This window comes from Giraffa tippelskirchi, chromosome 3 (assembly GCF_054371585.1).
Source record: "Giraffa tippelskirchi isolate mGirTip1 chromosome 3, T2T-mGirTip1v1.2.pri, whole genome shotgun sequence".
Lineage (NCBI taxonomy): Eukaryota > Metazoa > Chordata > Mammalia > Artiodactyla > Giraffidae > Giraffa > Giraffa tippelskirchi.
Window position 1 is genome coordinate 180,108,461 of NC_137277.1, and position 23,346 is coordinate 180,131,806.

Consider the following 23,346-nt stretch of genomic DNA (forward strand, 5'->3'; position numbering starts at 1 on the left):
AACTTGAGAAGGAAAGTCACTGAATCTCTAAATGCAGGCAGCATGAGTTGTTGAAAGTGATAAGTTAGAAGCTGAAGTTTTACCACTGCAGAGCTTGGTGAGCCTTTGCCCAAGATTCTCTGTTGTAACTTCACTGATGCTCCCCAGTCAGTGACAGGGAAGCTTAGAGACTTACTGCTTTTAATAATGAAGCAAGTGGCCAGTGTAAGAGAAATTTACTGTTGGGTCATCCTCCCAGAGGCTGGAGACAGCTCTGGCTGAGCCCAGGGAAGTCAGAGGTCAGCTCCTCACCTTGTTTTTCATCCTTGGCGGGGGTGGGAAGGTATCATCAATCCCAGCAGAGAATCCACAGGCAGGGACTGGCCTCCTTCCTCTTGCCTGGCCAGTACCCCAGGGACCTTCCTAACTTCCTTCGTGGGCAACCTCTGGAGTGGAGGGTCTTCAGATCAGAGGGCTATGAGATGCTAACCGGCTCTCTCCTCTCTATACATCCTCCATGCTTCCAGGTTGGGGAATCACCTGTATCCTAGCATCATGTATGAGGGCAGTCCTTATTTAAATTCAAGACTCATACCAGTTTTAGCTGACTTCACTGGTGCAGCAGTGGAGACACAGAATGCCCATGTAGCTGGGAGAGCACCCCTGGACCTTGCACTGTGGACTCTTCTCTCTTTGGAGATAAGGAAGAGGCCTGTCTCCAGCTCCCAGTACCCCAAACCACATCCCCAGAGGGTGTGATTGTCTGGAATTTTTCAGTGTCAGGGAATGTTAAGACTCTGGAAGCAGTGTTCAAAAGTGTTCTAAACATCCCCATTATGGATAGTTTTCTTTTTACCACTGTTGTTTAATTCTGCCAGGAGAATAGGATTGGAAAACCAGTGCTGATTTAATTTGCCTGAATGAATTAGACAAATAAGATAGTAACTGACAGTAACTAAGCTCCAGGAGGGCATCGTTCTCATCGTCTGGAACCTGGGGCTCCTTCCATCATGATAGCCTTCCCTGTTGGGAGCCGATTTCTTTTCAGTTGCTGGAGTGAGGCTGAATCCTCTAGGTGGGTAGCAGACAGGACTGGCTTGGAATGGTTCATAAGAGCCCATTGAGAACTAAATGTTAAATAGTCAGGAATTTTAAGAGCTGTTGTTAAACCATCAGTAACTTGAAATTGCTCATGGTGGGAATATTTGCACCACAGAAATTAGCAGGTCAGGGCTTTCTTTTTCTTCCTTTTTTTTTGTGGGAGTTGTGGGGCTCGGACCACTCTCTATTATGGTCTTTGTAAATGGGCAAATCAGATTAAAAGGAAGAAGAGGAAAAACTCATGTCTCGCTAGTACCTACAGAACACCACTGTTGGTTGGGGTGGGGGAGACCTGAAAAATGTATTCATAAGTGAACATTTCACCAAAAGCACCTCTGGACATGGAACAGGGTCTCTCAGAAGAGGGTTCACAGGTTTACTGAATGAGTTCACCACTAAGCTGGCAACAAGCAGCCTTGTGAGGCTAGTTCCAGAACACACGGGGATCAGGGGCCACTCCGTGCAGGAGGAGGGCATCAGTGGTGTACACAGGGGTATATACATCCATGTACACATGAAGGTCTTTTGTCAGTGCACAAGGAATGTGTGTTTATTTATGAAACAAAGACTGTGTTTGTAGTGTCCACAGGGGATCCTCTTTGGTGCAGGAGCATCTGTGTGACCCGCAATGATGTGGTTAAGAGCACTTGAAGGTGTTCCAAATTGGTTCCACAGGTAAAGAGCTTGGAAGCCCTGAATCGATCCCAACAATAAGTTGAAAACTGAACAGACTGAAAAATCAATGATTTTCCTTAAGAGAGAGGAGGACACAGGGGAAACAAGTGTTTGCTACCCTGTGATTAGATAGGATAGCTACCTCTCTAAGCCAAAATTAGAGAGACACGTAAACACAGGGAGTATGGCTTATCAGAGCGGAGACTCACAGGTGGACACCACACTATAACCCGTGCCAGATTAAGATGCCCTGAATCATAATTGAAGAATTACTGGAGGCTCAGTGTTGATAAATAAGAGTTAAAAACCACAGAGGGCCCAGTCATATGGCATCCCCACTATATTCTAAGATTTACCTTCAGGAGATTGATTAGGTTCCCACAGTAAATATTGGAGAAAAATCCCCTCTTGCTTCCAGTAAGGAAAGGGGAAAAAGAATTATTCTGAAATATCCAGAGCACTTTATTCTATCTACTTAACAAGGTTTTCCCTCTGGGGAAACTAGTTAACAGGTCTCTAACCTTCTAGTGTATTATCAGAGACTAACTGACCTGGGAAAGGGAAATTCAGTCTAGCCATCCTGTCCCACTTAAGAGGGGAGAACAAGTACTTAGAAACATTTGTGAAGTTGATAGTCCAGAGGCATAGGCTTACTAAAAGACTGAGATCTAATCATAGGTCTGTAGAACAATCCCCTTCCCATAACGCTCACATCCCACCATTACATTGCTAAAGGCCTATCACCAGTAGTTTCTTTTATCCATACATCATGACTGACTACCAAGAAAAACTTACAAGGCATACTAAAAGGCAAAAAAAAAAAAAAAGAAAAAAAAAGAAAGAAAGAAAAGAAATCCTACAAAGTGAAGAGACAGAGAAAGTATCAGAAACATGCATGGCAGATTTGTTGAAATTATCAGCCTGGGAATTGAAAACAATTATGATTAATATGCTGAGGGCTCCAAAGGATAAAGTAGACAGCATATAAGAACACAGTGCAATGTAAGCAGAGAGATGGAAATCCTAAGAAAGAACCAAAAAGAAATGCTAGAGATAGAAAACAATGTAATCAAAATGAAGAATGCCTTTACTGGACTTATTAGTAGAGTGGACACAGATTGAGACAGACTCTCTGAGCTAGATAATCTATCAACAGAATCCTCAAAAAACAAAAAGGAAGGAGAACAAAGGCTCAAAAAAAAAAAAAAAAAAGAAGAGAGATCCAAGGACTGAGAGGCAGTTATGAAAGGTGTAACATATACATCATGGGAATATCAAAAGGAGAAGGAGGAGAGAAAGGAACAGAGGAACTATCTGAAATAATAATGACTGAAACTTTCTCTGAACTAATGTCAGACACCAAACTGCAGGTACAGGAAGCTCACAGAACACCATGTATTGAATGTAAAAGCCAAAACAAAAAACGAAAAACTACACCTCCACGTGTCATATTCAAATTACGGGAAATGAAAAAAGGTAAACAAAAATTCTTGAAAGGAACCAGAGGGAAGAGAAATCACTTTACCTACAGAGGAGCCAAGGCAAGAATTACATCCAACTCCTTAGCAGCCGGGCAAGCAAGAAGAGAGCAGAGTCAGATATACAGTGTTGAGGGAAAAAAGCACCAACTTAGAATTCTATACTTTGTAAAATTATCCTTCAAAATGATACAGAATTTTTCAGATGAACAAAAATTGAAGGAATGTGTTGTCACTGGACTTCCCTTGCAAGAAGTGTTAAAAAGAAGTTCTTTAGAGAGAGGGAAAATAATATAGGTCAGAAATGGATCTACATAAGGAAAGGAAAAGAATCAAGGAAAAAGTGAAGGCAAGATAACATCTTTTATTATTCCCATTTTCATTGATCTAACAGATAACAGTTTGTCCAAAATAAAAATGATAAATAATAGCAAAAATGTATTGGATTATATATGTTTATGTATATATCTCACGTGTACACTCCTCCTTCAGTATCCAAGAGCGATTTGTTTCAGGATCCACCACAGATACCAAAATCCACGGATGCTCGAGTCTCATAGTTAGCCCTCTACAGCCTTCTTACTTTGGCATCTGCATATTCATCCAACTGTGAATCATGTAGTACTATAGTATTTATTCCACTCGTTTCTGGGTTGTTTTGAATCTGCCCTGGTGCCCCTTGCAGTGGCGAGGGGCCACCCAACCTCCACTGCCGGTTCTGTGCCACTGGCACGTCTTCTGCGACGTTGGCCTTGTGTGGCCACGCCCCATTAGTGCCCCTCTTCATCCATCCTTCCACTTCATCCGTTCCCCTGCTGCTGATCCCCAGGGCTGCACCCTGGTGCGTCTCTCTTCCTGGGCCCGCAGAGGACCCGCTTCATTGCCCATCGCCACCGTGTGTCCGCCAATGTCGTTGCTTGCTGGTCGAGGGGGAGTGCCCGTGCCCCGCTCCCTGTCGTGCCCCGCTCTGATGTGCTCACCCCATCGCGGGGTCTGGTATCCAGCCAACCACCGTGGACCAGCCGCAGGGTCTGCACCGCCGTCACCTGGGCGGGTGGACGGACGCTAGGGCGTGTCGGCCGTCCCTGACATAGCCAGTTCCGCGTCCCGGGCCCGCTCCTGAGGCCGCCAGCGACGCCAGGAGGCATTGAGGGGGTGGGTTGTTTCATCGCCCTCCCCCACCCCGCTCCCATTCCTCCAGCCTGCCATGGCAGTGTGCTGCACCCCTCCCCTTGTGGACTGAGCATGCAAGGTCAGGCATCCTCACCATGGGTGGGGTGGATTCGTTGGACCCCCGGTGAGCGCCTTCCTGCCCCGTCCTCACCTCCTGGGTTTCCAGCTTGCCATCTCATGTCCGCATGTTGCCCATGGCCCGGCTTCCAGCAGGCCAGACTTCTTGTGCTCCCTTACCTACCTGGTTGATCCTGCCAGTAGCATATGCTTGTCTCCAAAATTAAGCCATGCATATTGAAGTACTCATGGCTGGTGTACATGGCTCAATGAAACTATCAGCCAAGCCATGTAGGGCCACCCAAGACGGACGGGTCATGGTAGAGAGTTCTGACAAAACATGGTCCACTGGAATGGAATGGCAAACCACTTCAGTATTCTTGCCTCTAGAACCCCATGAACAGTATGAAAAGTCAAAAAGGTATGATACTGAAAAATGAACTCCCCAGGTTGCTAGGTGCCCAATATGCTACTGGAGATCCGTGAAGAAATAACTCCAGAAAGAATGAAGAGATGGAGCCAAAGCAAAAACAACACCCAGTTGTGGATGTGACTGGTGATGGAAGTAAAGTCCTATGCTGAAAAGAACAATACTGCATAGGAACCTGGAATGTTAGGTCCATGAATCAAGGTAAATTGGAAGTGGTCAAACAGGAGATGGCAACAGTGATCATTGACATTTTAGGAATCAGTGAACTAAAATGGACTGGGATGGGTGCGAAAAATGCATGATACTGGCCCCAGATAGCTGAGATGCATATCAAACTAAGGATTTCAGTGAGCCTGGACTTTTGCATCTTCCCATAAATAAAAAAGCACTAAATTCCTTAACTTGAAATATCTGGTTTTCTTTAATTAACAATAACCTTTTGATGATCAGATTACTTGCTCTGTTACAAAACTTCTATATAAACTATCTCCTCCCCTGGCTTCCTCGGAAGAGTTCTCTCAGGACTACTTGAGATGCTACCTCCCAGGCTTAAGTCCTAAAATTCTTTGCCAAATAAAGCATAACTTTCAACTTTTAGGTTATGACTATTTTTAAGTTGACCTTTCCCTGCCTTTTCCATCTTCTACAGGCTTCCCACATGTCTTGATTCATGGCCCTGCATCATTCAATCTAATTCTGTCATCACATCTCCTCTGACTCACTTGCCTCTCTCTCTCTCTCGTAAAGATCTTTGTGATTACATTGGACCAACCTTGAAAATCCTGGATAGTCTCCCCATCCCAAGATCCCTAATTTAGTAACATCTGCAAAGTCCTTTTAGGCATGTAAGGTAACATATTTATAAGTTCCGGGCATTAGAATGAGGATATCTTTGGCCAGCTCTTATTCTGCCTGTTGCAATCTGTCCCCTGCCCCCTAAAGATTCATGTCTACTCTATATGTGAAAGCCGTTCACTCCATCCCAACATCCCCAAAAGTCTCAATCAATTTACAATATCAACAGATAGTGAAAAATCTCATCTAAATCTCATCAACTCAAAAGCCCCAAATCTCAGGATTAAAATAATTGATATCAGAAATCTGGTGAGATTCTGGTAATGATACACCTTGGGGAAAAATTCCTCTCCATCTTTGGACCTGTGAAACTAGAATTAAATGCCTCAGTGTCCCCATCTGTAGAACAGGGATATTAATAGTTTCCACTGAGAAATGGAATATTTCCTGCCGTACCAATAAACAAGGATGTCACAGTCATCAGTGATTGCAGCCCTCCAGTGTTCCCTCCCCTAAGGGAACTCAGGAAGGAGAAGATTACTTGCTATCTAGCAGTCATCAGACTACAGCCACTCCCTAGGGTGAGCCCTGAGGAACTCAGGAAATTGGCCCCAGATAGCTGAAGTGCCTATCAAAGAAATGATTTCAGAGATCCCAGACCCTTGCATCTTCCCATACATAGAAAAGCACTACATACCTGCCCTTTGTTGCAAAACTTCTATATAACATGGCTTCTCCCTGGCCTCCTCAAAGCAGTTCTCTGGGGGTTATTTATGATGCCATCTTGAAGTCCTAAGAATTCTCACCTAAGAAAACATAACTCCCAACTTTTAGGTTGTGAATATTTTTTAAGTCAATACCACTTTGTATCAGAGTTCACCCAGAGAATCAGTGTGTGTGAGTCGCTCCAGTAGTGTCCAACTCTTTGCAACCCTAAGGACTGTAGCCCACTAGTCTCCTCTGTCCATGGAATTCTCCAGGCAAGAACACTGGAGTGGGTTGCCATTTCCTTCTCCATGGTATCTTCCCAACCTAGTGACTGAACCCAGGTTTCTCGCATTGCAGGCATCGCAGGTATTGCAGGCAGAGAAGCAGAACCTGTAGCCAATTTCATATGTGTGTGTGTGTGTGTGTGCATGTATGTGTGTATGTGTACTAAGGAATTTATCAGAGGGAAGCAACTTCTGCAGTAACAGTGAAGCTGGCTAAGAAAGGCTATCTGCACATCTGATTCTGGAGCCCAATGTCCACAAGCAGACAGTCGGGAAGGGGAAATCACAAGCAGGATGGAAGCCCATGAGGATGGGCTGAAAACGTGTCTGTTTTTGTTGACTCTGATCGTGGTGACAAGCATATCTACAGAAACTGGGACCCTTTGTCATGGAGCTGAACACACACATACACCTGACCCATGAGTCAGAGAACTGAAGGAAGATCTGAGGAGAACAGAAATTGGAGGCTCAACTTGCTTCCCACTGACAATCAGCAAAGAGGCAGCAATGTGTGTGGTGCTACAGTGTGGCCCCTGTCCCTGGTCTGCCAGCTTTCATGAGGGAACCTCCTTTGTGCCCATCCTAACAGGAAATGCAAGTGAAAGGAAATTCTGGGAGCAAAGCTGTGTCCAGGTTGGCACACTAGAAAGTCATCACACACCTCCTAGGGCTGTTGGAAGAAACAGTGTCTGAACAGAACTCAGCTCAGTGGCCAGACCCAGTGATTCTAGTACTCATCACTGTTACTATAATGGTTAACATGCGACCTTACCTACCAGTCCACATGAGGAGTATGTTTATGGTAAGTGGGCCCCTGTTGTTGACCAAAATCTCTGCCCACCAAAGCCAAATAAAAAATATGGAAACAGAGTTTGAAGGAAATAGAAAGGTGGCTTTAATTCTTAGCCAGCAGAGAGGGGAGCACAATAGGCTAATGCTGAAAGAAGCCCCCCCCACCCACCACCATGAGGGGTCTAGGGGCATATATAAGATGAGGGCTTGCAGTCAGGGGTCTGTGATGAGGAACAATGGTATAAGAATCTTGCATTCTTCTTCCTCTTGCATTGTTTCAAAAACAGTCATAGGCTGATGTCAGTAGCCCAGTAATTGAGTCTGGCAGCCCAGTGGCCCTGCCCCTTCTTTCTGATATGTAAAAAGAAAAAAAAAAACTACAAGAGATGATTTGCAGAGAGAGTGCTGTAAAGTAAGCACCAGATACAGGATGTAATTAGCATAGAGTCAAAGGATAATGGGTGCAAAATGTAGCTCATGCAGAGTTTGGGGACAGAAAAGCACTTTTTAGGTATAGATTACAGGAACAGTTAAAGAAAAAACCAGGAATGTTCAGGCCTTCTCACTGTTCTCTTTATCTTCTTTGTTCTCAGGAAAAGAAAACTCATTCCTCTTTTTTCTTTTTCATTGCAACACCCCTTTCATGGAGAACCACACTGATGATGAGAAATGGAATGTTTCCTGCCATATTAATAAACAAGAATGTGACAGTCACCAGTGATTGCAGTTACTACAGAGGGTGAGGTGGTGAACAGAGAGGAAGTTCAGGATGTGAAAACACAGGATTCAGGCCCCAGATAGCTGAGGCACATATGAAAGGAGTGATGTCAGTGAGCCCACACTCTTGTATCTCCCCTTACATAGAACAGGGCTTCCCTGATGGCTCAGCAGGTAAAGAATACACCTGCAATACAGGAGACAACAGGAGACATGGGCTTGATTTCTGGGTCACGAAGATCCTCTGGAGGAGGGCATGGCAATCCATCCCAGCATTCTTGCCTGGAGAATCCCACGAACAGAGGGGTCTGGCATGCTACAATCCAAAGGGTCTCGAAGAACCAGACAGGGAAAAATGGACAGGTTCAATACTGGGAAAGGCGTACGTCAAGGCTGTACACTGTCACCCTGTTTATTTAACTGATATGCAAGGTACATGATGTGAAATCCCAGACTGGATGAACCACAAGCTGGAATCAACATTGCCTGGAGAAATATCAGCAACCTCAGATATGCAGATGATACCACTCTAATGGCAGAAAATGAAGAGGAACTAAAGAGCCTCTTGATGAAGGTGAAAGAGGAGAGTGAAAAAACTGGCTTAAAACTCAACATGCAAAAATCTAAGATTATGATATCCAGTACCATCACTTCATGGCAAATAGATGGGAAAAAGTGGAAACAGTGACAGATTTTAGTTTCTTGGGCTCTAAAATCACTGTGGATGGTGACTACAGCCACAAAATTAAAAGATGCTTGCTCTTTGGAAGAAAAGCTATGAAAAGCTAGACCACATATTAAAAAGCAGAGACATAACTTTACCGACAAAGGTTCATATAGTCAAAGCTGTGATTTTTCCATTTGTCATGTACTGATATGAGAGTTGGAACATAAAGAAGGCTGAGCACCGTAGAATTGATGCTTTTGAATTGTGGTGCTGGAGAAGACTCTTCAGAGTCCCTTGAACAGCAAGATTAAACCTAATCCTAAAGGAATTCAACCATGAATATTCATCGGAAGGACCGATGCTGAAGCTCCAATACTTTGGCCACCTGATGCAAAGAACGGACTCATTGGAAAATACCGTATGCTGGGAAAGATTGAAGGCAGAGCAGAAGAGAGAGATAGAGGATGAGATGGTTGTATGGCATCACTGACTCAATGGACGTGAGTTTGAGCAAGCTCCTGGAGACAGTGAGAGACAAGGAAGCTTGACATGCTGTAGTTCATAGTGTCGCAAAGAGTCAGACATTACTTAGTGACTGAACGACAAAAATGCATAGAACAGAGCTAAATTGCTTAACTTGGGCTATCTGGTTTTCTTTAATTAACAATAATCTTTTCATGTTCAGATTACCTGTCTTTTGTTGCAAAACTTCTATATAACCTGGCTCTTTTCATTGCTTCTTTGGAGTAGTTTCTCAGAGCTATCTGAAATGCTGTCTCCTAGGCTGCAGTCCTTTTGTCCCACATAAAACTTTACTCGCAATTCTCACACTGTGCAATTTTTTTTCAACAATGATCACAGAGGAAGAAATTTCTCTCACAAAAAAAGTGCTATGCCATCTTCTCTTAGAGTTTAGAAAAATGGGGAATTAGTCTCAGGCTGGAAGAAGCTGAAGGAGGGTGGAAAGCCCTCCTTCAGGGCTGGAGAATATGAACTTTCTGCGAAGCTTTCTGCAACAATCTATTTTGCTGTAATGAAAGCAATGTGCAGAAATATAAGGGATGCAAAGAAAGAGAGAACTCATAGGCCAGAGTAGTGGGAGGCTGGAAGCTGGAAAAGAGATAGATGAAAATGTGTGGGGAGGATACATTGAGATGTAACCATGGCAGAACACATCTGGGTTTCTATTCATGTGAAATGAGTGATCCCTGGACAAAATGTGTTGCTGGCCCAGGGAGAAGAAAAAAGTAATGTCCCATAGTTACTGACAACCTGAGAACCGAACCTTACAGTGTGGGTTCTGGTTTTAAATTTCCTTTGTGTGGAGTCTAAATTGAACATAATGTGATCTTTATGTGAGGCCTGGTGTTGGAGCCGAATTTAGGTTGGATGGAGGCATGTCCTGGGGTTCAGGTTGGACAAGGAAAGGTAGTTTTCTTAGAATGAAGGAGAAGGTGAAGCTGAGTCAGCACCAAAGATGGGAAGGACTAGAGCTGCAAGAAGTTGAACAGGTAAGGTAGCAGTGAGTGGGTGGGTAAGTCAGAGCTGAGAGGAAGGGGCAGATGGGTCCATCAGGACAGGGGGCTTTGGAGGGTAAAACTGTAAGTGTGGAGGGGCAAGTATGAGATGCTCCCTGTGTGAGCAGATGAGGGGGTGGCAGTGCTGGCACCTCAAAGGCACAGGAGACTAGATTGGTTGGTTCCCTGACCAACCACTCAGACTGTCACTCCCTCCTTACCAGCAATTTGGGAAAATGCAGCCAATTCTTTAAGACACTTCATGTAAAAGCGGAATTTACATTGTATGAACTATTTCTTTTTTCCTTCCTTTTGTTTTCTGTTAAATGAGTCTCTCTTGCTCATTATTCTGTCTCATGGAAGATCTCAAAAGAGTGATGATTCTAGGAAATTCATGAACTCCTAGGAAGTTGCAGCTCCTACAAACATACTCATTTAAAGCATAAAATATGACTCTGCATGTGTGTAAGCCCAGACATTTCATGGGGCCAGGAAGGTGGGGGCTTGAATTGCTTTGCTGTAGAGCTGTCTATAATTACCTGCCTCTTACCTGCTGTTGCCCATGGCCTCAGTTTCAAATTGAGAAATCAGAGAAAGCAATGCAGGAAATGTGATCTTTCCACTCTGCCTCAGCTCCATGATGCAGCCAGGTAAGGCCCCACCTGCACCTCTCACCTGTACAGCCCCCTTGAGCCCAGGACCCTTCTCCAGCCAACTCCACTTTGGGGTTCCAGACTCTAACTCTGGACCTTTGTCCGTGACCTTGGCATGAGGTCTGTGTGTGTCACTCTCCCTAATGTCTGGCTCCAGCCTCTTGGGTCCCTCCCACTGCGGAACCAAACAGATGACCTGGCAGATGGAACAGACTTGGATTTTATACCATCCTCAGTCCTGGGCAAGAGGTTGTGCCATGGGTCCCACACTGTAGAGGACACTGCTCTGTCCATGCCCTCCTTATGGCATCAGGAATCACTGGAACCAAAAGGGTGATAGGCCCATCTGGAGGCTGCATGACATATCACCAGTCTAGACCACTTTTCGGTGTCTTGGACCCCAGAATCCCCTACCCAGGCGGCCTGAAGCCCATTCCCTGACCCAGATCAACCATCAGAGATAGAGTCACAGTAAAGAGGAAGCAGGATCCACATTCCTCATAAGAGGGCTCATTGGCTGAGATCCTTCTGTTGCAGGTGCATTTCTGCCATGCCAGGAGTTAAAGTGTCCAGAGGTCACTGGAACCATTAGGGAACTGAGAGTCTCCAGGAGGATACTGTCCCCGATCCCTCGAGGTCTGACCAGTATCAAGTTCTAAATTTCAGAGTTCATTGACTCACAGTATCTCAGAGCTGCAGGGACATTGGTCTAGGCATTGATTGAGAATCTGCTGTGATAAGAATGAGGTTTATCATCATGCCTGTGTTCTCAGCCACCCCCTCCACTCTGCTTCCAAGACTAGTTTAGTCTCTGCCCACTCAGCAGGAATCTGGGACCTTGGCCCACAAAAGCTATGTTTAAGGACAATTTGCTTATCCTGGATCCTAGGGACTCCGTGTCCTCCACACAGAATGATTTTGGCTACCATTCCTTCAGAAATGCTTGGGCCTGGCCAGTCCCAGCCAGGGAGAGCAGAAGGGCCTTCCCAAGGCTGGCCAAACTCCTGGAGTTTATGGAGGTGCCGAGAAAATTCCAGAGCTTCTCCAAGTATGGGCTCAGTATTAGGATCAGCCAGCATAGCACCAATCTACTAAACCCAGGTTCCCCCTGAGGGGTCAGCCTAGAGGCAACCTTCAGGGCCTCTCTTGGGGCAGGTGGACCCAGTTCTGAGGACCTGGCTCTGGGCATACTGTCCACACCTGTGTCAGTGTGAGAGAGCTCCACAGGACTCAAGGGTCACACTCAGCATCTCTGGGAGGGGGAATGTTTCCACAGCCACTACCTGCCAGACCCCTGGGTCTCCACCATGAGCATGGGGGAGTCATGAAGGAAGCGTTACTTTTGACAGAGAATTCTTCTGAAATGCAGATTCCCCATGAAAGGAAGCACATCACACTCCCAGTGTTCTTCAGCTTCCCTCCCAACCACCTGGGTGCTGAGCCCTGGAGTCACAGGGATCAAGACCTGATGTCACTGACAGAACAGACTCTGCATTCAGCTTGGCCTGAGTTCCAGTCCTATCTCTGCCTCTCTCACCCTAAGCGACCCTTGATCGCTCTGAACCTCAGCCTCCTGTCTGTTCTTAGGGCAAAAGATGTGAGCAAAAAGATGCAGCAAAAAGTAGTCATCTAGGAGACTTCCCTGCTGGCACAGTGGATGAGTCTGCCTACCAATGCAGGAGACACGGGTTTGATCCCTGGTCTGGGAAGATTCCATATGCTGTGGAGTATCTAAGCCCGTGTGTTACAACTACTGAGCCTGTGCTCTAGACCCCGGGAGCCAAAACTACTGAGCCTGCAAGCCACAACTGCTAAAGCCTGCATGCACTTGGGCCCTCAAGTCATAATTAATGAGCTCCTGTGCAGCAGCTACTGAAGCCTGCACACCTTAGAGCCAGTAAGTTGCAACTACTGAGCCTGCTTGCTACAGCCACTGAAGCCCGCATGCCTAGAGCCTGTGCTCCACAAGAGAAGCCACTGCAATGAGAAGCGTGCATGCAGCAGTAAAGACTCAGCATAGCCAAAAATAAATAAATAAAAACAAATATAGCAGTGTGTACATGTAAAAAAGTTTTTTGGAAAGAGTAGTCAGCTAGGAGTGTGGAGGAGAAGATTTGATGAGATCAGACCTGTAAGCACTTGGCCTTGCCCGCCCCTTCGTGTAGGAGGAGCTCAGCACGTGTTGGCTGTTGTCACTATCACAGGAGCAGCAGGATGGGGGTGGTGACAGGTTTGGAGCCAGGAGTCAGCCTGGTTGGACATGAATCTGGGGTGCACCCCTCCCCTATATATGACCAGGCAAGCTTCTTAACCATGCTGGACCCCAGTTTCTGCATCCGTAATATGGGGAGGATGGTCATGCCTTCCTCGCAGTATTGTTTTGAAGATTCAGTGAGTTCATGTGGGTGGGTAAAGCACCTGCTCAGGTTGCCTCCATCTGAGCCATCCCCAAATGACCTGCCCCCAAATCACCTAGGAGGAAGTCAGAGCTGAGAATGAACCCAGGACCTGCTGGTCCCTTCCCTGGACACACTGTCAATCCCAGCAGCCCTAGGAGCTTGTTTCCCAGGCTCTGCTCCAACCCCTTCACAGCAGCGTGCTCACTACCTCCTGCACATCTCAGGGTGGTTCTGTCTTGAAAGAAACAGACCTACACACCAAGTTCTCCAGGCCCTGCCCATCCTCTGAGCCACTGCCTGCAGGTGGGGAGGATGAGTCACTGGGCAGAGACCTGGTCCTGCATTCCCACCCTAACTGCCGCACCCCCTCCCCCCATCACCCTGTCACCACCCTGGAGCTGTTTCCCCCTCCGGCCTCACTCTTCTCATTGTACAATGGGATTGTGGCCCTTACCTCTTAGGCTTATTGGGGGACACATACACATAAAAGATGCCTGCAACTCCCTGCACTGTGCCTCCTGCCATGTTCTGTGATTGCTGTCAGCCTTATTAGTTTCTACCCCACCGTCTCCTCTGTAGGTTTTCTTGGAGCCAGGAGTTCATCCCCCGGGAGCAGGTCCCTGTTCTCATCATCCTCCCCTGTCTGGACTCTGAGTCCCTCTCAACAAGGTTTTGTCCTTCTCTGATTGAGATTCATTCTTTTCTATTCGTTATTCAAGTTGGAACATGGGCAGCTCAGTGTTGTGTCCCAGCAAGAGAGAGATTCAGGGTAGAAGCATGAAGCCTCTGACCACCCTCCAAATCTCCCTCATATCAGAGCTGGGGGTAGGTGTGCAGCAAAGCCCAGTGAAAGCCAGCGTGAGCCTGAGCTTCCCACCTGGACTCTGCCAATGACCTGTGTGACCTCAGGCAGGTCACTGCCTCTGTCTGAGCCATGTATTTTTCTTATCAGTAAAGAGGGACAGAATTGTATCTTTGGTTACCTCCTAGGGAGGGTTGTAAGAAACAAATGGAAGGAAAGAGGAAAGGAGGGCTCTGCTGATTAGTGTGATTGGCATATTAATACTGACCATAACTATGATGTGGTTGAGCCAAGGGTTAGCATTTTACTACTGGCTTTGTGTGCATCTCTTCTGGGTTTATTGTTGTTTGTCCCTCTATTTCTCCTTTCCTGTCTTCTTTTGAATTAGTTAAATCGATCTTTCAGAATTTCATTTTTATTTATCTATTGACATTTTTGAGTTTCTCAGGCAGCACTGCAATGCAGGAGACCTGAGTTCGATCCCTGGGTCAGGAAGATCTCCTGGAGAAGGAAATAGCAACCCATTCTAGTATTCTTGCCAGGGAAATCCCATGGACAAGAGGAGCCTGGCAGGCTACAGTCTATGGGGTCACAAGAGTCAGACATGACTTAGTGACTAAACCACCACAGGCAACACTACTGGTAAAGAACCCACCTGCCAATGCAGGAGACATAAGAGATGCAAGTTCGATCCCTGGGTCAGGAAGATCCCCTGGAGGAGGGCACGGCAACTCACTCCAGTATTCTTGCCTAGAGAATCCCATGGAGAGAGGAGCCTGGCAGGCTACAGTCCATAGGGTTGCAAAGAGTCGGACACGACTGAAATGACTTAACATGCACACACATTGACATTTTAGCTATACCTATTTGTATTGGTTTTTTTTTTAAGTGATTGATCTAAAGATTAAAAAACACATCTGCGCCTTCTAGCGTTGCATCTGTGTAAGTTCATTTTCTGTCCTTCCTCATCCTTTGTGAAATATTTGTCATATGTATTACATCCACATACATTATAAATTCCACAATGCAGTATGATGTATTTTTGCTTTAAATAATCTAATGTATTTTAAGAAAATAAAATGAAAAAATATATAGTTCTTTTATACTCACACATTTCTCATTTCTGCTGTTCTTCAATATTTTCTTGAATATTTAAATTTCCATCTGGCCTCACTTTCCTTCAGCTTAAAGAACTTTATTTAGTATTTCTCATAGTTCAGTTCTGCTGGTAACAAATTCCCTTAGTTTTCTTTTATCTGAAAATGTCCTTATTTCACTTTTGGTCGTGAATGATATTTGTGCTGGATATACAATTCTGGACTGACCATGCTTTAAAGATGTAACTGGATTGTCATGTGATCTCCATTGCTTCTCACTAGAAATCAGCAGCCAGTCAAATTGTTTTTCTCTATGTAATATGTCATTTTTCTCTAACTGCTTTCAAAATTTTCTCAACTTTGACTTTCAGAAGTTTGACTATGATACATTTGGATGTAATTACCTTTGAGTTCATTCTGCTTGGGGTTTGTTAAACTTCATAAATCTGTAAATATTTGTCTTTCACCAAATGTGAGGAAATTCCAGCCAACATTTATTGAAATAGTTTCTTCTACCTTTCAAACACATGCGTATGTGTGCATACACACACATCTTGCTAGGGCTGAAGTTCCATGTGCATTGTATTTTTCTTTCAATATTATTCTATGGATTCCTGAGACTTTAAAAAATAATTCCTGTTTCTATATCCTTTAGATTAGAAATTTCTATTGATGCATTTTCAATTTCTTGGTTCTTTCTTCTGTCTTCACTTTTCCATTAATCCATCTATTGATTTTTTAAATATTGTGTATTTTAGTTCTGTAATTTCCACTTTGTTCATTTTTATAGTTTTATTTCCCTGCTGGGGTTAAAAAAATCTTTTTATTCATTATTCTGAACATTTTTTTTTTACCATCATGAGTTTAGTTATAACACTTGTTTATAGTTCTAACATCTGGATCATCCTGAGATTGTTCTCCACTACCAGTCCTTTCCCTGATTCTAGTTTGTGTTGCTACATTTCTAGTAATTGTGGATTTTATCGTGGAAAACATTTTATTTTTTATTTTGGGCTGTACCATGCATGTGACTTGTGGGTTCTTAATTCTCCAACCAGGGATTGAACCTGGACCCTCCACAGTGAAAACGTGGAGTCCTAACCTCTGGATCGCCAGGAAATTTCCTGTATCTTGGACATTATTAAAAGCTATTTTATAGCCATTTTGAATTCTTCCAAACAATAGTGGTTTGTGTCTGCTGGCTCTGGGGGCAAATGCAGCCGGCACAGACAGGAGCTTCTTATTTATCTTGGGTGTTTATCCAGTAGCAACTGTTCCCAGCAAGAGCTCCCAGGTTACTTCTCTACTGCAATGTTTTCCCAACATGGTTGAAAAGGAATGCTCTCAGAATACATGACTGGTAACTTTCTTTCCTTTCTCTGGCCCTCCCTGCACTGCTCCATGGCTCCCCTTCTTTTAGGAAAAAGAACAGACCCACTCTGTTGGCCTGAGAGACACTGATCAGCCAGACCCCTCCCTTCCTGAGATGGTACCTAACAGCTTCTCTCCCCTCATATCTTTGGGCATCTTCATCCCCTGTGAGTGACACTCTTTTTCCTGCCACAGACCTTTTCACAGGCTGCTCCTTGTGCTTGCAGTGCTCTCTTGATCCCCACTTTCCACAACACACCCCTCATCCTTTAATCCCAGCTCACCCATCAGCCCCTCAAAGATGTCCTCTCTGACCTTCTGTGATAAGGTCAAACTCCCTATCTATATGTCTTCATAGCACTCCATCTTTCCACCCATCACTCTTATAGTATCTATTAAGGTTGTGAATTCACACTAATTTATGACATAATTAGTATCTGTCTGCCAAACTAGACTATGAGCTCCATAAGGTCAGAGACTGTGGTAACCTTGACTTACACTGTAGTCCCTGGGTCCCAGGACAAAGTAAGAGCTTAACAGAAAAGTGTCACAAGGTTGTATGCTACAAGGTTGGCCTTGGCAATCACACTGCATATCTTAGTTCTAGAGCTCACTTCCCATTAAGAATATGGTTTTGATCCTTGAGTGTGACTTATTTCAGGGAGAAGTTTTCTTTAAAAAAAAAAAAAATATTAGAGTATAGTTGATTTATGTTTCTCCGGTGGCTCAGTGGTTAAAAAAAAAAAAAAAATTCGCCTGCAACGCAGGGGATGCAGGTTTGATCCCTGGGTCAGGATGATCCCCTGGAGCAGAGTATGGCAACTCACTCCAGTATTCTTGCCAGGAAAATTCCATGGACAGAGAAGTCCAGTGGGCTATGGTCCATGGGGTCAACAAGGGTCAGATATGTCTGAAGTGACCGAACACATAGTTGGTTTATGGCATCTGGTCCCATCACTTCATGGCAAATAGAAGAGGAAAAAGTGGAAGCAGTGACAGATTTTCTTTTCTTGGGCTCCAAAATCACTCCAGATGGCGACTACAGCCATGAAATTAAAAGATGCTTGCTCTTTGCAAGGAAAGCTATGATAAACCTAGACAGCATGTTAAAAAGCAGAGACCTCAATTTTCTGACAAAGGCCACTATAGTTAAAGCTATGGTTTTTCCAGTAGTCATGATCAGATGTGCCAAAGAATTGATGCTTTCAAATTGCGGTGCTAGAAAAGACTCTTGAGAGTTCCTTGGACTGCAAAGAGATCAAACCAGTCAAACCTAGATGAAATCAACCTTGAATATCCATTGGAATGACTGATACTGAAGCTCCAATACTTTGGCCACCTGATGTGAAGAGCAAATCATCAGAAAAGACCCTGATGTTGGAAAAGATTGAAGCCAAAAGGAGAAGAGGGCAGCAGAGGATGAGATGGTTAGATAGCATCATGGACTCAATGGACATGAATTTGAACAAACTCTGGGAGATAGTGGAGGACAGGGGGGCCTGGCATGCTATAGTCCATGGGGCCACAAAGAATTTGACATAACTTAGTGACTGAACAACAATAACAATTGATGTACAGTGTTGTGTTTAGGCAGAACATTTCATTGCAAAGGCCAAATGGCTTAAGCCATCTTCCCCACAGGTTGCAGAAAGCCTGCTTGAGAATGAGGTCAGAACAAAGGACATAGAGAGAGGAGACTGAAGGCAGGAGATAGAGCCCCAGATCCAGTCACCAATGAAATGAGCTCTTCCTCTATATTTTCTGGTTCCGCAGGCCAATAAATATTAATGACTTTACCTTAAAACTTATAACATTATTTTTACAGAAAGAAATGTATGAGCTCATTGCTTAAAGTTTCCAAGGTAACCAAATGAAGAACTAAAAATATAATAATGTTGGCAGAAGGGGAGACTGGCTGGTAGAATGAGCTAAAGCCCCACTCATCATAGCATGAAGCCAGAAGATGGTGGTACAAACATATCATTTAGCTTTATGAGGAAACCAGTAAGAGAAACAGCTAAACAAGTTAAAATTGGTTTACCTCTGACAAGCAGAACTCGGGGTGAGAAGTTCAAGAGGCCACTACTTTTCATTATCAGCCTCTCTATACTATTTTTTTCAACCATATGCATGAACCATTCTGCAAAATGAAATATACAAAAATAAGTTTGGCACATTACATAATTGCAGTTCCTTAAGCTGATTCGGCTGAAAGAGCCCATTCACTTTTTGTTTTATAAAAATAAACTCTCACACTTATAGCTAAGAAAGTAAACATTAAAACCCGCATCGTTTGTTTTGTTGAAGTGATTGTGTAATTAAGTTTTAAAAATATAACCTGGGATAACTTTCTCTCTAGTGTTTAAAGAAAAGATGGTTTGGACAGAGGTGGACTCAGTCATCTTCCTGGAGAAAACAGGATGGGCAGTAGGGGCTGCGCTTGGCCCCCATGAGGATCATCCAAGACATCCACTGCCTGGAGTCTCCTCCTATGACCCACATAGAGATCCATCAGTCCCCAAACCTGGGTGACTTGAACTCACAGGTGAGTGTCCCAGAGGTGGAGGAGCCAGCAGGGGTGGGTGGAGCAGCGGCTAGACTCCTCATTGTCTGGGGAAGTCTGTTACCAGCAGCAATGGTAGGGTTAATCCTATTCCCTCCTCCCTCCTTCCAAAGTGGCCTTTGGGTAGCAACTCATACTGGGGCAGATGCCTGAGGCAAAGGCAGATAGTGAGAAGGATATGGGGACCACAGTCTTGCAGTGGAGGATGGACCATGCTCTCTCCTGCACCCCGATTTCTTCCCAGGATCAAAACAATCTTCTATGTTCACCTACCTTCTAACTTCTCCTCCCAGATCAGTCCCTCCATAATCCTGAACTTTCTTTCCTCCTCTGGGAAGTTAAAAAGATGAAGCTAAGAAATTCCAGTGAGTCCCTTTAACTCTGAGTTTCTGTAATTCCATAATGTACCATCCATGAAGGTAGAAATCATACATGCCTTCTTCAGCCCTGTATTTCTAGTACCCAGCTCAATGCCCACCACAAAGAGGACATTAGGGAAATATTTATTGAATGAAGTAATGAATGCTAAGATCCTATAATTCTAAGTGTCTAAGACTATGATTCTAGGATTGAATGTCTCTATGATTCTAGAATTCTGAATTGTTATTACATTTTACCAAGGATCTCCCACAACAAATGCCAACAGGGGCTGGTCAGGGAACAAGTATAAGAGAAATAGCTGGATTAGCCAGATGTAGGTGCAAACGCTCATTTCCTCAGGCCCAGTGGGGCAGGGCTCATGAAGGTCTCATAGACTGGCCCGGCCAGGGTCTTGCATCTGGCCTAGCTGAGAGCTGGGAGCCCCCACTGGTGATACTGTTCTGGCATTTCAGCTTTGAGGCTTCTCCATCCCAGTCCTCACTTCCTTTCTGGAGGTTGGTTCTTCTCCTTTGTAGCAGCTTGTTTTAAGCAGAAGCTTTTCTTGCAAGGGACAGAACACAAAAGACCCCAAACAAAAGATGTAACGATCTGTTGACCCACAGAACTGGAAAATACAGGGAGGGGGACTTGGCATCAGGGACTGGTGGAGACAGGGGCTCAAACCATCTGCTCAGGTCTCTATCTTCTTTCCTTCCTATGTTTTTTTTAATTTATTTGTTTATTCACTTTTTAAATTTTTTGGCTGCACTAAGTCTGTTGCTGTATGCAGGTTTTCTCTAGTTGTGGCGAGTGAGGGCTATTCCATAGTAGTGGAAGGAAGGCTTCTCATTGCAGTGGCTTCTCTTGTTGCCAAGCATGGGCTCTAGGACAGATGGACTTCAGTAGTTGTGGTGCACGGGCTTAGTTGCCCAGCAGCATGTGGCATATTCCTGGAGTAGGGATTGAACCCACATTCCTTGCACTGGCAGGCAGATTCCTAACCACTGGATCACCAGGGAAGTCCATTTCTCTTTTCTTCACTCTGCCTCCATCTATATTGACCCCCTTCTCAGGCAGGCTTCCACTTCATTGCAGGGAAGATGCAGTCACCCCAGGATTCTGTGGTCCTTACAGCTTAGGATCCTAGGGAAAGAACAACCCTCTCTGTAAGTGGCCACGTGTCCAATCTCAGGGAACACCCTGATTGGCTGAAGCTGGGTCATGTGACCTATGTGGGCAGGGCCAGCTCCACCAACAGAATGGTTTCCTCTTCACAAAGAGGATTCTGCCCCAGGGCTGCAGGTGGGGGTGGTAGAAAGTCAAATGCTCAGATGTCCTCTACATGATATAAAGGAAACAAAGATCTCCCTGGTGTGACTGCAGTCCCTCCAAGTCATAGAGGGTGACAATGAGATCCCTGAGCTGGTAGATCAGCTCTACTCTGTCCAAGCACCTTTGACAAAGATGGAGTAGCCCTTAAAGGGCTGGAAGACAGGCCTCTCAGAAATGCCTGAATCTGCCTCATCAGCTTCTTGGGCTCTCTGTGTGGTGGTGGGAAGAGGAGGAGGGACCAGTGGCCAGGGCCAGACTGGGTCAGATCACCCAGGGGTCTGATCACCCACCACAGTTGCCAGGCCTCCTGAAAGAGGTAAACACCCCAGGCATTGTCTAAGTCTCGGTGCATCTACTAGGCTGCCTCGTGGGCTGCAGACAGAATGAATAAACAATAAGATGGTGGATGCCATGGAATAACCTAGATTTGAGAATGAAGGCATTTGTCAGGTCAATCAATCAGGCATCTGTCTGTAGTTGCAACAGGTAAATCATAGGAGGAACCAATCAGCAGCTGCCTCCAGTGAGCTGGACCAATCAGATGAATTTGTTAGGCCAATCACACACTGAATGCCAATAAATACGCCTATTAAGAGACAGGGTGGGCAGAATTGGTGGTGGTCCAGGTTCTCCATTACCTCCAGGGATCTCCCCACCTTTCTATGTGGGGAACAGCTTCTTCAACAAGCTCAGGACAAAATGGCTTCCCGTAGTACCCCCAGCTCAAGGCACACAGCTGGAATCCTGCTGGCATCTCTGTGTCACTTTGATATATACTTGAGTCATCAAGCTCGTCAGAGGTGTCAAAATGTTATGATCAGAAAGAGAAGGGATGAGTGGAATCAGATGGGGTTAAATATTGGTCAGGTTCCTGAGTGACATACTCAGGAGACATCCCCACCCTCTCTACAGGGTCATCAACGGGTGACATCTGGGTTGGGAAAAAGGAGCCTGTCCTGAACTTTCAGGCTCTCTCAGGGCCTCTAGGGGAACTCGACTGTTTGTTAACAACTTTATTGCACTAAAATTACTATATACAAATCTGCACATATTGAAAATGTACAGTCTGGAGAGTTTGGGCCAACTCTCTACACCCATGAAACCATCACCACAATCAGTGTATGTATCCCTCCTCAGGCTTTATCAGCCTGCCATCCCACCCTCCAGCAGCCACCAAACTGCTTTCTGTCATGATAGGCTAGTGTGCCTTTTCTGGAATCATATATAGAGTTCTAGAGTCACTCAGCATAATCATCTGGAAATTTGTCCATGTTGGTGTGCATATGTGTCAATAGCTTGCTCACAGCTTATGGCTGAGTAATATTCCACAGTATAGACACACCTCATTTTTCTTTTATCCATTCACCTGTTGATGGATATTTGGGGCTATTACAAATAAAGATGTATTGAACATTTGTATACACAACTTTGCATAAGCAAATGCTTCCTTTTGTCTCAGGGAAACACCTAGGAGAGGAATGAGTCGGTCAAATGGCAGGTATATGTCTGACTTTCAAGGTAACTGTCAAAATGGTCTCCAAAGTGATCGTACAGTTTTACATCCCACCTGAAGTATATGAGAGACCTTGTTCTCCACACCCTTGTCAGAACTTGGCATTGTCAGACTCAGGCTTTAGCCATTTAATGGATGTTCAGCTCTAATTTCTATTTCCTTAATGATTACTGATGTGAAGAAGTTTTTCATGGATTTATTTGCTACTCATACATCTTTAAAAATAAAATATTCAAATCTCGTGACCATTTTTTAAATTGAAACGTTTTACTTTATATTATCAAGTTTTAGGAGTTCTTGATATGTACTAGGTAATAATCTTTTACAAGATATATTTTTTGGACATATTTTCTCAGTTCATGGTCCACCTTTCCATTTAGGAAAGTATCTTTTGTATGGTAACAGTTTTAATTTTGATCAAGTCTAATTTACAGATTTCTTTCTATTATAATTTGAATCATAATAAAGTCTTTCAAATTTGTTCATCCATTTGTTTTTTAGAGGAAAATTCTTTTCAAGATAACGGATCAACATTTTTGGCTTGTATAACACTAATACATAAAACACAATTTATTCCCCTAAACAGTCTATAGAAAACTTGGCAGCCAGGGAAGAATGTCTGGAGTTAAGATGTTCATCTATTCTTTCACTCATTCATCAGATATTATTTACTTAGTGTTCTAGACACAGAAAATACAGCAGCATGCTCCCACCCTCCTCTGATGTCCAGGGGAGTGACAGGCATAAATAGATAATCAAACAAATGAATCTATCTTTTTATTTTGTTAATGCTTTTATTTTGTTTTTAAATTTTTTTAAACTTAATTTTTAATAATTTTATTGGGGTATAGTTCTTTTACAGTATTATGTTAGATTCTGCTGT

General features: G+C 44.3%; 1 long non-coding RNA gene across 2 annotated transcripts in view; it reads right to left on the bottom strand.

Moving 5' to 3' along the window:
- The window catches only part of LOC145540834 (uncharacterized), a 28,831-nt gene extending 9,056 nt beyond the window's left edge, over positions 1-19,775 (bottom strand). The window contains exons 1-4 of one of the 2 annotated variants that reach the window (XR_014078573.1): positions 19,532-19,775; positions 18,737-18,835; positions 15,338-16,124; positions 6,386-6,494 (exon numbers count right to left, since the gene is read on the bottom strand). This is a non-coding gene — a long non-coding RNA (uncharacterized LOC145540834). Of the gene's footprint in view, positions 1-6,385; positions 6,495-15,078; positions 16,128-18,736; positions 18,836-19,531 lie in introns of those variants that run through there. The other variant, XR_014078572.1, reaches the window with a different exon arrangement.
- Positions 19,776-23,346: the final 3,571 nt, after the last annotated feature.